At 42.7% G+C, this 12283-nt stretch overlaps 1 long non-coding RNA gene across 1 annotated transcript; it reads left to right on the forward strand.

Moving 5' to 3' along the window:
* Nucleotides 1-3426: 3426 nt before the first annotated feature.
* On the forward strand, nucleotides 3427-5742 carry LOC310713708. Its single transcript, XR_014529417.1, has 3 exons — nucleotides 3427-3543; nucleotides 4599-4753; nucleotides 5611-5742. It is a non-coding gene; the product is annotated as an uncharacterized lncRNA (long non-coding RNA).
* The last annotated feature ends 6541 nt before the right edge of the window (nucleotides 5743-12283 follow it).

A 12283-nucleotide genomic window follows, 5' to 3' on the forward strand; every position in this document is an offset into this window, starting at 1 on the left:
CAGGGTGGGAATGTGGACAGTCATGCCCCCATCTGAACCTGGAATTTGACTTCTCTTGTTCAGTGTACCTAAAGTTAGTGCATAAAGCTAACAGATAAAACCTCATGTTCAGTAAACAGCTGATAATGCTCTGTTGACAAGGCAAAGGAAGAAACCTGATCTTGTGCTCTACCGCTGAACTACAGCCCTTCTCCTAGTAGACAGATTTTCTAGAACACCTACATAGTCCTGCAGTGTGGAAGCCTCTGACATGCTAAGCTGGTCTGGTGGTTCAAAATGTTTGGTTGTTCAGGAAACAAAGCAGTGTAAGCCACCTTCTGTGAGAGAGTGGAAGTTGTCAGTCCATGTGGGGTTAAAAACCTCATACAAGGGATATTTGAGGACTGGGAAGAATTCTCAGGAGGTGGGGCGGGACAGAGAAAACTTTTGAGATGGTTGAAGAAAAGGGTTCAGAGCAGGCAATGGGCAGAGCAACAGAAGCCATTTTGTGTCATAAAGTTACGCCCATGTCTGAGTAGTACACCCCTCGCAACAATGTACCTGATGGCAAGGTGAAAATAAATCAGAACCCAACAACAGACAATAAAAGAAAATGAGCAAGCAAGTGAAGAAAAACCACTGCATTGCAAGCTGAGGTGAAACAGATAACCAGATATAATAGTTATTTCAAGGCGTCTTGAATTAACTGGACATTTTTGCTTATTTTGAAGCAACTAGGTCATGTCAGGGTATATACAAAAAGAACATGAACAGACACAGAACAGTGGCTCTTGTTAACCGAAACAGAAGCCTTGGCAGTTGTTGGGATGTGAGCACTTTCCTTTGGATCTTTACAGAATAAGACTTATTCCAATCAGTGACCACAGACCACCAGATCCAGCAATCCAAATTCAAAAACACATGCTATTAAGAAATGGAGACACTGTGTAACTCTATATCACCACCATGAAATACAAATCAAGCAAAGAGGGTTCAGTTGACTACTTGTTCTGTGCTGTGTGGCTAGTGAGACAAATCCACCATTACAAACTAAACAAGTCAGAAGTTTGTGTCGATAGTCTTATGACTGATGCTTCACCCAGATTTGTATCATTTGCTGAAGCAAAAGAAGAAGAATTGCACCAGAAGTAATCTTTCAGAAATAATTGAAGGTGGTAGACAATGGAAAATGTATTAGAATTGAGGGAACTATTTGCTAAGGAAGGAGAAAAAAAAAGATGCCCAACACCAACAATAGACAAAGAAACCACACCATCAGCACAAATGACAACACCAGTTTCCCAGGTTATGACATGGAAACTGCTTTGATCGCCTTGGTAGATGACTTACTTCAGGAGCTTAACAGATGAAGCACATCCCTGTTTGTTTTGCTGGACATCTCAGCAGCTTTCAATACCACTGACTCTGGTATCCTTCTGGGCCACCTGCCTGGAATGGGATTTGAAACCATTGTTCTTCTTGGACAGGCAAGCCCAGAAGGTGGTGCTAGGGGACTCCTGTTTGATTCCATGGCCATTGGCTTGTGACATCCCTCAGGATTCTGTCCTGTGCATCATGCTATTAAATATCTACATTAAACCGCTGTGAGAGGTTGCCCAGAATTTGGGGGTTCTCATCATTTAAATCTGAGGGAACTTTTTTGTTCTCTGGTGTCAGTTATGGACTGAATGAGGGAGAACAAATGATCCAGATAAGACAAAGGTTGTCCTGGTCAATTGAAAAGCAGATCAGCAAACCGCAATTCAGCTTGTGCTGGGCAAGTTATAGTCCCCATGAAAACTCAGGTTCACAGCTTGTGTGTACTCCTAGATTCAACCCTGAGCTTAGATGCCTTGGGGTTGGTAGTGACTGGGAGAGCATCTTCACGTTCATTTAACAATAGCGTGCCAGCTGTGCCCATTGCAGGAGATCTGGTCATTAGTTACATCCTGTTTGGATTACTGCAACATCATGCTCTATGTGGGGCTGTCTTTGGGAAGTGCTTGTAAGTTCAGCAAGTCAGAGATGCTACGGGCAGATTGCTGACTTGTTACAACAGCTCCACTGGCTAATGGTTGATTGCCAGGCACAATTAAAAGTGCCCTATACAACTTGGATACAGGCAAGGTCTGTATCTCCCTTTAAGAGCCTGCCCAGACCTTGAGATCTTCTGGAGAGGCCTTTCTCTCGGTCCTGCCACCTTGACAAGCACATTTGGTGAGGACAAAAGACAGGGCCTTCTTGGTGGCTTCTCGAGATTGTGCAGCTCCTTGCCTAGGTAGTGTAGTCTGACCTCCTTTCTACTTTCTTATCACTGGCATTGACCATTGTGGCAGGGTCTTCTGAAGGTGGGTGCTGTACATTCTCTCCTTTTCTATGTGGTGTTAATTATTTTCCATGCTATTTTTAATAGGGTTACTTCTCTCTCTCTCTCTCTCTCTCTCTCTCTCTCTCTCTCTCTCTCTCCATATATATAGTGGGTGTGCATGTTTTAGTTGTATTAGTTTTAATTCATGGTGGGAGCTTCCTTGGGTTCTGTACTGGGAGAAAAGCAGGATATAAATAAACAAACAAATTAGGAATCCTATCATCATCCAAATGGTTTAATATGAGAATACGATTGCGCTGAGGGTGGGATTCCTCATTTCCGTGCTCAAAAATTTCTGTTTCCCAAGGCTGAGCCATCTGAAAAAATCCAGGGTGGTGCTTGAGTGTTGTTAGTGCTTTTTTAAAATAAAAATAAAAATGTAGGAACACACCCTACAGCTATGGCATATATTGTTTTTTGAATCCTATTTCTGTAAAGCATTTGTTCTTTTCAAAGGGACGCTTTTGGGTTGATTAGCTCTTTTGCGACCTTTGATAACTCTTGGCTTTGTTTTTTGTTCAGCTGCTTGGCCGATGCCAATGCCAAATATGGACTGAGCATTCCAGCTCTTGACTCAAGCAACTTGTTGGGGGTGGGGGTGGAATTAAATAAGTCAGTCAAAGGAGGAGAAGGGGGGGAGGAATAAAAACACACACCAAACACTCGCCGCACACAATAGCTGGAAAGTGGGAGTGGAGTGGCGTTTTCCTCTGTCAGTGGATCAATGTGTTCTCTAAGCACTTCCATCCTGTCAAGTCCCCTCGCACAGTCTCCACCTGCTAGCTGGCTGGCTCTGGAGGGAGCATTGACCTGGCCACTCCCTCGTTCTGCTGGCGCCAGCGGCTTGATGGGCCTTGCACTTTGATTATTTGTGTTAACAGCTAATTTAGCACCGTGGACACGTGTGCCAGAGCTGCCTCCACTTCCTCCAGCCTTCCAACAAATGAGACTTTTATGAGATGCCTTTCACAGCTCTCCTGCCTCCTCTGGTTTGATTCCACTCCACCCCCCACCCCCGCTCTGCCGCCACTGCCACCCCCACCCTCCCTTCAGTCGCGGCTGTAATCTTTTCTACATCTTGCAGGAAAAGAGCTATTTCTGGCAGCTCTCTCTCTTAACACTCACCCCGGTCAAACTGATTTAATGGAGATTTATAGATGCGGGGCTAACACAGCTCTGAGGCACTTTCCCAAAAGGTTGTGCCAACGTTATGTATGGAATGTATTTTTATGTTTGGTGTCAGAGTTATACTGTTGGCTTATTAGTGCAGCATAGTATGGAGGTTTGTTTAGCTTTCTTTGTACAAGAATGCCAGCAAAGCCTTGTCACACCGGCCCATTCACAGTCTGCCTCATCCTTGATGCTTGAGGCAAAAAACAAGATGGCACTCACCCCACCCTTACCCCCACCCCTCACCCATTCACATACAGAAGGTGGCCAGATTGGCAGTTGGATTTTACCTCAGCATAGACAACAGGACATTATTCACCAGGGCAGCTGAGGCCATGGGCGGGAAACATTAGGCAGGGCAGGCATTGTGGCCCACACAGTTCTTCCCCCCTTCCAAAAAATAAAACACCTCATGGCTACCCCTCATGCCCAGCAAGCTACCTGAGGCCACTGCCTCACTCTGTCTCATGGTTGGGTTGGCCCCACATCCTAGCTGGCAGAATGGCAAAGCTGACGCAGAAAAGCAGGCCTAGGTTCACAAAAACTAAGTCTGTTCAGTGCTCTGTGTTAAAACAACAGTGGTCATCAGCAATGCAAGTTCTTTGCCTCAGATCTTCCCTTGGCTTAGGACTCCAGACGCAAACTCCACTCCAACAACTGGGGGCAACAGAACAAAGCATCCCATACAGCTAAGCAACTACTGCAACTATCTCCCATACCTCCATGTCACCCCATTCACTATACATGGTATGTCTTATCTGAACTTGATTCCTCTAAAGCAGGCACAGGCAAACTCGGCCCTCCAGATGTTTTGGGACTACAACTCCCATCATAACTAGCTAACAGGACAAGTGGTCAGGGATGATGGGAATTGTATTCTCAAAACATCTGGAGGGCTGAGTTTGCCTATGCCTGCTCTAAAGCTCTTTCCCTTCCCACACCCCAACAGCGGAGATCATTGTGGAGGTATTTATCTCCACAAGCAAGTAAACCCCCTGTTGGTAAAGGTCAAGCACTTGGTTCTAGTCTTTGCTTACCAAACATTCGTGAAAGTTGATTTTATTTTATTTTCGCTTTGCAGAATCACAGCCACTTTTGGGGTGAGGTTGAGGTGAAAGCAGTGGCTCTGCAACCTGGTGGCACCCCTCTGCCTTCTTCCCCACAAACATCTATTGTGCAGCCAGGTTCAGCCACCTATTGTGTGCCAGCTGCTATCTATTGTTCTACTCTCCCCAGGTACAAGATGCATCCCACATGCTTTTCCATGCAGCTTAGAGGAGGTGGCCCAAGCCATGACCAGCAGCAGTGACCAAGATGTTCCTGGCAGTTTCTTCATGAATTTATTATATTTAATATATTCCACCATTCCTCCAAGCAGCTCAAGGCAGCATATACAGTTCTCCCCCTCCCCATTTTATCCTCACAACAATCCTGTGAGATAGGTTAGGCTGAGAGATTATGAGTGCCCCTAGGTAGGTCACCCAGTGAGCTTCATAGCTGAGTAGGGACTCGAACCCTGTTCTCTCAGCTCCAACACTTTATCTCCAACACCACACTGGCTGTTAATCTACTTGGTCCAGGCCATCTGCTGTACCCTTTCAGGTACAGGCAGGCATTTATTTATTTATAAGGTGTTCCTAGGATAAAGCTGGTGGAAGGCTGCTGCTCTTAGTGTGCGTCTGTGGTTGCACCTCCTCTTGGCTGCTTGTCTAGAAGCAGGCAGAATCCAGAGAGCCAGAGCCATGCTTGATTTCTGCTGGAATCCAAGGCTGTGGCTGTGAGAGAAGCAAGACCTTCTTGGGGTGTTAATGCTGTGAGAACTTCCATTGTAGGCTCTGATGGATAAACCATATATCATAAAGACACCTCAGTCTCCACTGTCCCTCATTCTGAGGAAACTGAACCCTGGGTAAGCACATGGAACCCCTGAAATCCCTCACTTCTTTTTCTGGTTGTGTGTTGTTCCCCACCGACCACCATGCTCCTTGGCTGAGGAAGATACGACAGCTGTCCCACTCTGGGGAGGGTTGTAACATTCAGGATTTTTCTTTTTCATGGTGATGCATTCAGATACACTATTCTTTACCCTACAGCCTATGGCCTAAAGGGGCTCACCCTCAACATGGATGTTACAATCAGCTGTCAGGCATCAGCTCTGTGTAAGGTCCCTGGCAAGGTTCCTGCATAAGAAAAGAGAATGAATAACCATCCATGTCCAGGAGGAGAAGGAGCTGCCCCCCACCCTTACCGGACACCACAAGGCAAAATGTTAGGAATAAAGAAATCAGACTGAGTAAAGCAAGTAGCTGGCAGAAAAACAGTGCCTAATGCTTAGCTTAGCCCCCTTCGAGTGACTGTTCTGTGATGTGGAAGAGCCTTTGGAAGAAATAAGACACATGGCTGTGGGTAAAATGGGGGAGGAGGAGGAGGAATTAGAAACTGTAATTCAATCTAATATTTGAGGCTTGGCAAGTGCACCTATGGGATTTCATGAAAAATCCTGAATCTTTTTCATTTTTGAGCAATTAACCAGATCCCCAGTATTGCTGGCTCCAGTGAGCCGCTTAGCTCTCTGTTTTATTACCCATTTCCTTTCCCCTTTTGCCAGCATGAGCTCCCATCCTCCAACTTGAAAAGGAAAAGGACAAATCCCAGGCTGCTAAGGTGCCACAAAGGGGCCACCACAGACAAGTGCCAGGCAAGTGCATTGCAGAGCTAATGCAGAGCACACGTCAATGAGGCTCACATTTGGATCCAAATGCTGTTGTGTGGAGCCATTTATGTGTGGCATAATTAAAAACATCCCGCAGTAATTTAATAGATCCCACCAAGTACAGACATAAAGTCTAGCTTGCTTTCCCCCCTCCTGCTTTTCCCTTCTGCAGATTTAACTCTTAGAGAAAAAGAGCTGCAGAGAAAATAGAGGAAACTTGAGGTTCTCACTGGAGATACAGACAACTCTTTTGTTCATATTCTTTTTATTTCAGGAGAGAGAGAGAGAGAGAGAGAGAGAGAGAGAGAGAGAGAGAGAGAGAGAGAGAGAGAGAGAACAAATGGCTTTCGGAGAACGGGGTGTGTATAAATAGCGATCACATTTAAATTGCTCTTAAGCCCCCCAAGCAACAATGGTAGGAAATGATTCTTCGCGTTTGCACAGTGCATTGTTTGTGGTTACATGGAAAGATTAATGATCTGTGAAGATGCTGGGGGTTTTTTTTAAAAGCATGTGCTTGCCTATTCTACAGAAAATCTGTGCAGTGTGTTTCCTTCTCTATGTCTTTCAGCATGCATGGATTGCTGTCCCTATTCATATTTTGTGAGAGCTGCTGGAGCTTACAAGTCAAAAGCATATGCTACACTATAACTTTCAAGCACATTCAAACCACATTTTCTCCCTCCCTGGGAAGCGTAGTTTGTTAAGGGATGCTGGGAATTGAAACCCCACGAGGGGTAAACTACAGTTCCCAGAATTCTTGGAGAGGCATCTTTAAATGCACTTTAAAGGTAAAGAGCAAATGCAGCCAAAGTCTCCAGTTCAAAGCCCAGTAGCAATGTGAAGTAAAGAGACTCAGCCCACCTTGCATGGTGGTTGTAAAGATTGCTGGCAACACAGTCTTTGAACACTTATGGAACAGACATTAATAAACTTTATTTAACACTTCATCCTGCCACTGAAATAGCCCCCATTCATATCAGAAAAGCTACCCCAAGAACAAGAAATAGTCATTATTAATGCTATTATTATAATTCATTCATTCATTCACTCATTCAAAGGTCCCAGGGCAAGTCACAATATTAAAACACAATATTAAAAACAGTTTATAACAATTTGCATGGGAATCTTGCCCATTAATATGCTTCACTTCTAATGTTATTACAGTCCTAACCATGTGATGTAAACCCCTGGTTTGTCTAAGGACTGACCACAATATGAGTTTCCCTGACTGAAAAGTGCTGAGTCAAGTCAACAAGAGCAGAAGCGAGAGATATGCCTTTTTAAACAACAAAAATAAAACAACCAAATTTTGGACTGAATAAGAAATCCAGTCTTGGCCCCTTGAGCCTTGTCAGTTGCTTATATTCCATTGACTTTGGGCTCTGACTCCAATACCCCCTCTTCTCTCACAGATCGGATTACCTGCCAGTTTAGGAAATTGCCTTACTGCCTGTTTTTTTTTTAAGAGTAAATGGTACTCTCCCCCACCAAGATCATGAGCAACCCACAGAGGGAGAGAGCTAAGAAAATAATAGCTGGAGATTTCCCCCCAATAAATTCACATTTCACTGGCATGGTTATGTTCCAGAACTGAATTTCATTATCTGCCTCTGTGAATGAAATGGAAAATGCTGCTGTGCAGGGATAGGGTCATAACCTTGGACATACAGTTCAGCCCCCTAGTGGTGTTGGCCACTTCCGGGCAACCTGTTTATTGAGCATTGATTTGGATTTGTTCGCAGGGAGGATATACAATGCTGCATCAAGCAAGTGTTATCTACACACCTTCCATAGCATTTCCCCATCTTTCTCCTTATCACAAAAGTCTCCTGTTATAAGAATTCTAAGGTCCCAAATATAAAATAAACGTTCATAAATGTACAAGGCAAACACACACATAAGTATATAAACCACGTGTCTGAAATAGTACAGGAGAGCAATCCTGAAGTCATTTTGACTCTCCCAAACTGACCTCAAATATTTCTCTGCAAGAAGGTGAGGAGGTGGAGTAGAGGATGGACATGATACTATTAATACTTACATCTCATACATTTCACATCCAGATACACATTTCAATACCCATTGCTGTAATTAAAACTGAAAGGTCAAACTCAGAATTTAATCCTACTGGCTGTAATGTTTTAAATAAAAATATTAATCGTGCTTCTTGTTTTAATATTTTTTGATGTCCTGTTTGCTATATTTCTGAATATTAAATTCCATATTTGATCATAGTATTAATAGTATGTCCATCCTCTACTCCACCTCCTCACCTCTCTACTAATGTAAAACACCTGTTGAAAAACCTATAATGAGAGGGTGTGTATATATATTTGTAACCAAACAGGGCTACCTTGCTAAGCTATTCAGTCTTGTATGCTTAAGCCAAGAAATTGTCTATTCAAAGTTATGTACGTACATAATTATGAACTTTCGCATTATAATTGATTATTTGTATATAGTGGGAGAATTTATATTTACTTTGTATTTACGGTAATTGAACACCTAGAAGTGTATTATGTTGATTCTGATAAGATTTCGTTTGGATTATTATCAGTTAGCACTAGTAGATGCATCAATGGCACGAGACAACTGAAGAAGCCCAGAAAACTGTGCTCAGGGAGTGTGCTGTCCGCCAACCCCAACAAATTGCCCCCCCGGGGGGGCGAAACAGCAGTCTCTCAACTGCATGGACTGCTAGGGCAAAATGGGGATAGAACGTTGGCACCCTGTCTTCTTTATTACTTCATATGCTGCTGCATCAGCACCTCACAGCTACCAGGAACAACGTTGAACTTACCCTTTTCTTGAATCTTCTTGAACTTATTTAAAAAACAAGAAAAAACGAAAAACTGAGTCAAGAATTTGTAAGAACCTAGTAAAATCTGATATTGCAAGTTCACTTTATTTTAGATAGTTTGTAAGTTTTCATGGCACTCTCTAAGTAATTGTCTCTTTCTCACATGTTTGATAAATGGTGTAAAATTATTTTTGAACAACTGTGTGAATATTTGTCGCCAACGTGCTGTACGAGACGTACTATCTTTATTAACGGCACAGGTTGCATTTTTCTAGCACCAAAGTGAAGTTAGGCTTCTCTTAGTAGCTAGCTGGAATGTGTGTGCTATTTTATAGTACCTAATAGTTCGCCTTCTTGTGTTATCATATACAGCCACAAAGGCAGCCACATATCTGCCTCTGTACTTGGTAGGGTATGTAACTGCCTACAAATAATTACAAGGCATGTAGTCTGCAAACTGTGCTTCCACATGCACTAAAGTGAGAGTATATCCCATAGATTTAACTTGGAGGCATTCCTTGATGCATGCATTAGAAATGGACCACACAGAGGATGTGCTTATTAATTAGATAGCTCCAACCCTGATTTTACCTTCCTGTTGGTTCACACAATCAGCATAGTTCATAAAGGGTGTTTAAACAAAGAACAGGGTGTTTCTTACTCTGAAACTCCACTTGCTGCTCTTCAGTACTGCAACAACAGCAGCGATTATTTCATTTCAGTTATTACTTTATTGCTGCTATTATTGTTTCTTGAACAGAATCTGGAGCGAGAGCATGAGCACGAGCAGAAAAAAGCAAGGCCTCCCTCAACTAGTGAAATTGTGGTTTTCTTCCAACTGGAATCCTGATAAAGATCTCTTCCATGTATAAATAAAAGCAGAGCACTTTTTGTACTGCAGTATTTCTGCAATGCCACAGTTTCTCACCATGTCGTTTTGAAAGGGTGCTTGGCTGCAAACCTTCCCACAGATGAAAATAATCTGTCTTCCCCAATTAACATACAACACTGTGCACCATATAACCCTTCAGAAGAGGCATGAAGGAGAGATGGCACAAAACTGAAGACTACAGAATCAGGCAGACAGGTCCTAACAGCATCTTGCCCAACCTCTTCTGGAGTACAGGATTCTCTGTACATTCACACCACATACCAAACCTCCTGTTGATTAATCCACATAAGAGGGAATACAGTGCACATTTCACATCCCACAGCTATGTTACATTAGTGAAGAAATTTGATACCAAGCCCAGCAAATGACATCTTCAGCTACACTGAAACAAACATTTTGCTGGCGCTGAAAATCTGAGCCCCCTCTTTCACATACACGCTGAACCTATACCATTCCAGATACTTTAAATACTGTGTAGGAAGGTTCCTTATCTGCCCTGAAAGGTATGGTTTGGTTTGAACTTACTGTTTCTTTCTCCATCTCTTGGAACAGATGGCATAGTTTTACTTGAGACAAGTAACGCCCATGTCAAGAGCGCCTGCAATTTACCAAAGCAATATTATTAACAGATAGATTAACTGTAAGTGAGAATCAGTGCAATACAGGTTCAGCTTCTAAGGCAGAGGTGGAAAATGTGTGTTCTCCAGATGTTGTTGAACTCCCAACTACCATCAGTCCCAGCCAGTGTGGCCAATGGTCAAGGAGGAAGGGAGGATGGGAGCTGTAGTGCAGCAACATCTGGGTGGCCACAGGTTCCCCACTACAGTGCTAGGATCTCGAAAGTCTCATGCAGCATGCAGCTCCCATCAAGCCAAACTGAGTTTTTGTCAGAATGAAGACTGCTTCAGACTTTGCTTTGGTGTAGAATGTTCAGTGTCTTGATGGAAATGAGGCTGAAATCAATGGATGAGAAAGAAACAAATCGGTAAAATATGACAAGCAAACCTGAGTTTACTAGATAACCATATTCATTTACTTAGTGAGTGTTCGGTATGAAAAAAATGTTTTTTAAAGTCAACCATCTGTCTTCAGATCTGAGTCTATTATAATGAGCAATGATCAAGTTAAGCCTAAAAAAAAAATCAGTAAACTCAAGTTGTACTTCAGGAGCACTAATTATTGCTGTAAAGGGCAGCTGATCTTGTTTTACTGCACCTATCAGCATTTGATTATTATTGTTTGCTGTTCAGTCACAGTGGTGCAGCACTGTGTGGTGGCTAATGCAAAATTGCCTCTCATTCACCAGGGCAACCCTCACACAGAAAGGGCCCTGCAGCTGATTTCCCCTCAGGGCCTGGCCTGCAGTTTCTTTGTATCCTAAATCTGTCTCCATAGGTCTTGAGGAGCGCTGTGTATTTTTAGGATACACAGACACTTGTGTTGGCAAGCCTGGCAGGCCTAATGAGCCTATTATTCACACTTTCCCCCATCATCTTATCCCAGCAGAGATGAACTGAAATGCTGAGTTGTATACCCTGTTCGTATTTCTTTATTTCAAAACTGCCTATTCATGGCTGTTTTATTTTGTATTGCAATATTAATGTATTTTTTTACTTTACCCGTGATCTCAAATGAAAGGCAGTATATAAATATTTTTCATACATAATTTCTTCTTAAGGGTCATAGACTATGTGATGCCATTAAATAAATGGCAATTTGTTTTTTTTATTTAAAAAAACAGAAATACAGCATTTCTTACTCTTTATGTATTTGGAACCTTTCTAACCCCTAACCCCTTTAAAAGCCTTGCTATCAGGGCCTTTAAAATTCCAAAATGTGGACAGGTAGGTTGCAGGAGAGGACACAATCATAGCCAAAGCAAAAATAATGTCAAATATGACATTTTCCAAAGTTTGAGGGGGGGGGAGAGAAAGAAAAAATCTGTGGTGGTACTCTGCAGTGAGGAGTCTATCAATCTGGCAAATATCATCTTCTTGATGTACGCAGGAGGTCTACAAGTAGACAGGCTGGTTTGTATAAAGGAAATGGAGAAAAAGTCTACAGGAAGCCAGTCTATAGGAAGTTGGTTTAATGCTATCATGGAAATTGCTTTAATAATACCTGCAATGTTTCAGTGAGAAACATATTCATAATCTTCAATGGGCTCGCCAGGTGCCAATGCCAACACTGCAATAGTCTCTCTTTTTTCTTGATGAGTCAACAAATTCCACCAAAGTTCTTCTGTGGTAGTTGTTGGCAAAATATTAGCTCAAGACTGAGGGTCAAAATCAAAACCATATGGATGGCTGCTTTAATACTATTATTATGACCAATCATTTATGTGGTGCCCTTAAATGT

The sequence above is a fragment of the Podarcis liolepis genome (assembly GCF_965112155.1).
Source record: "Podarcis liolepis genome assembly, chromosome: 8".
In the NCBI taxonomy this organism is placed as follows: Eukaryota; Metazoa; Chordata; class Lepidosauria; order Squamata; family Lacertidae; genus Podarcis; species Podarcis liolepis.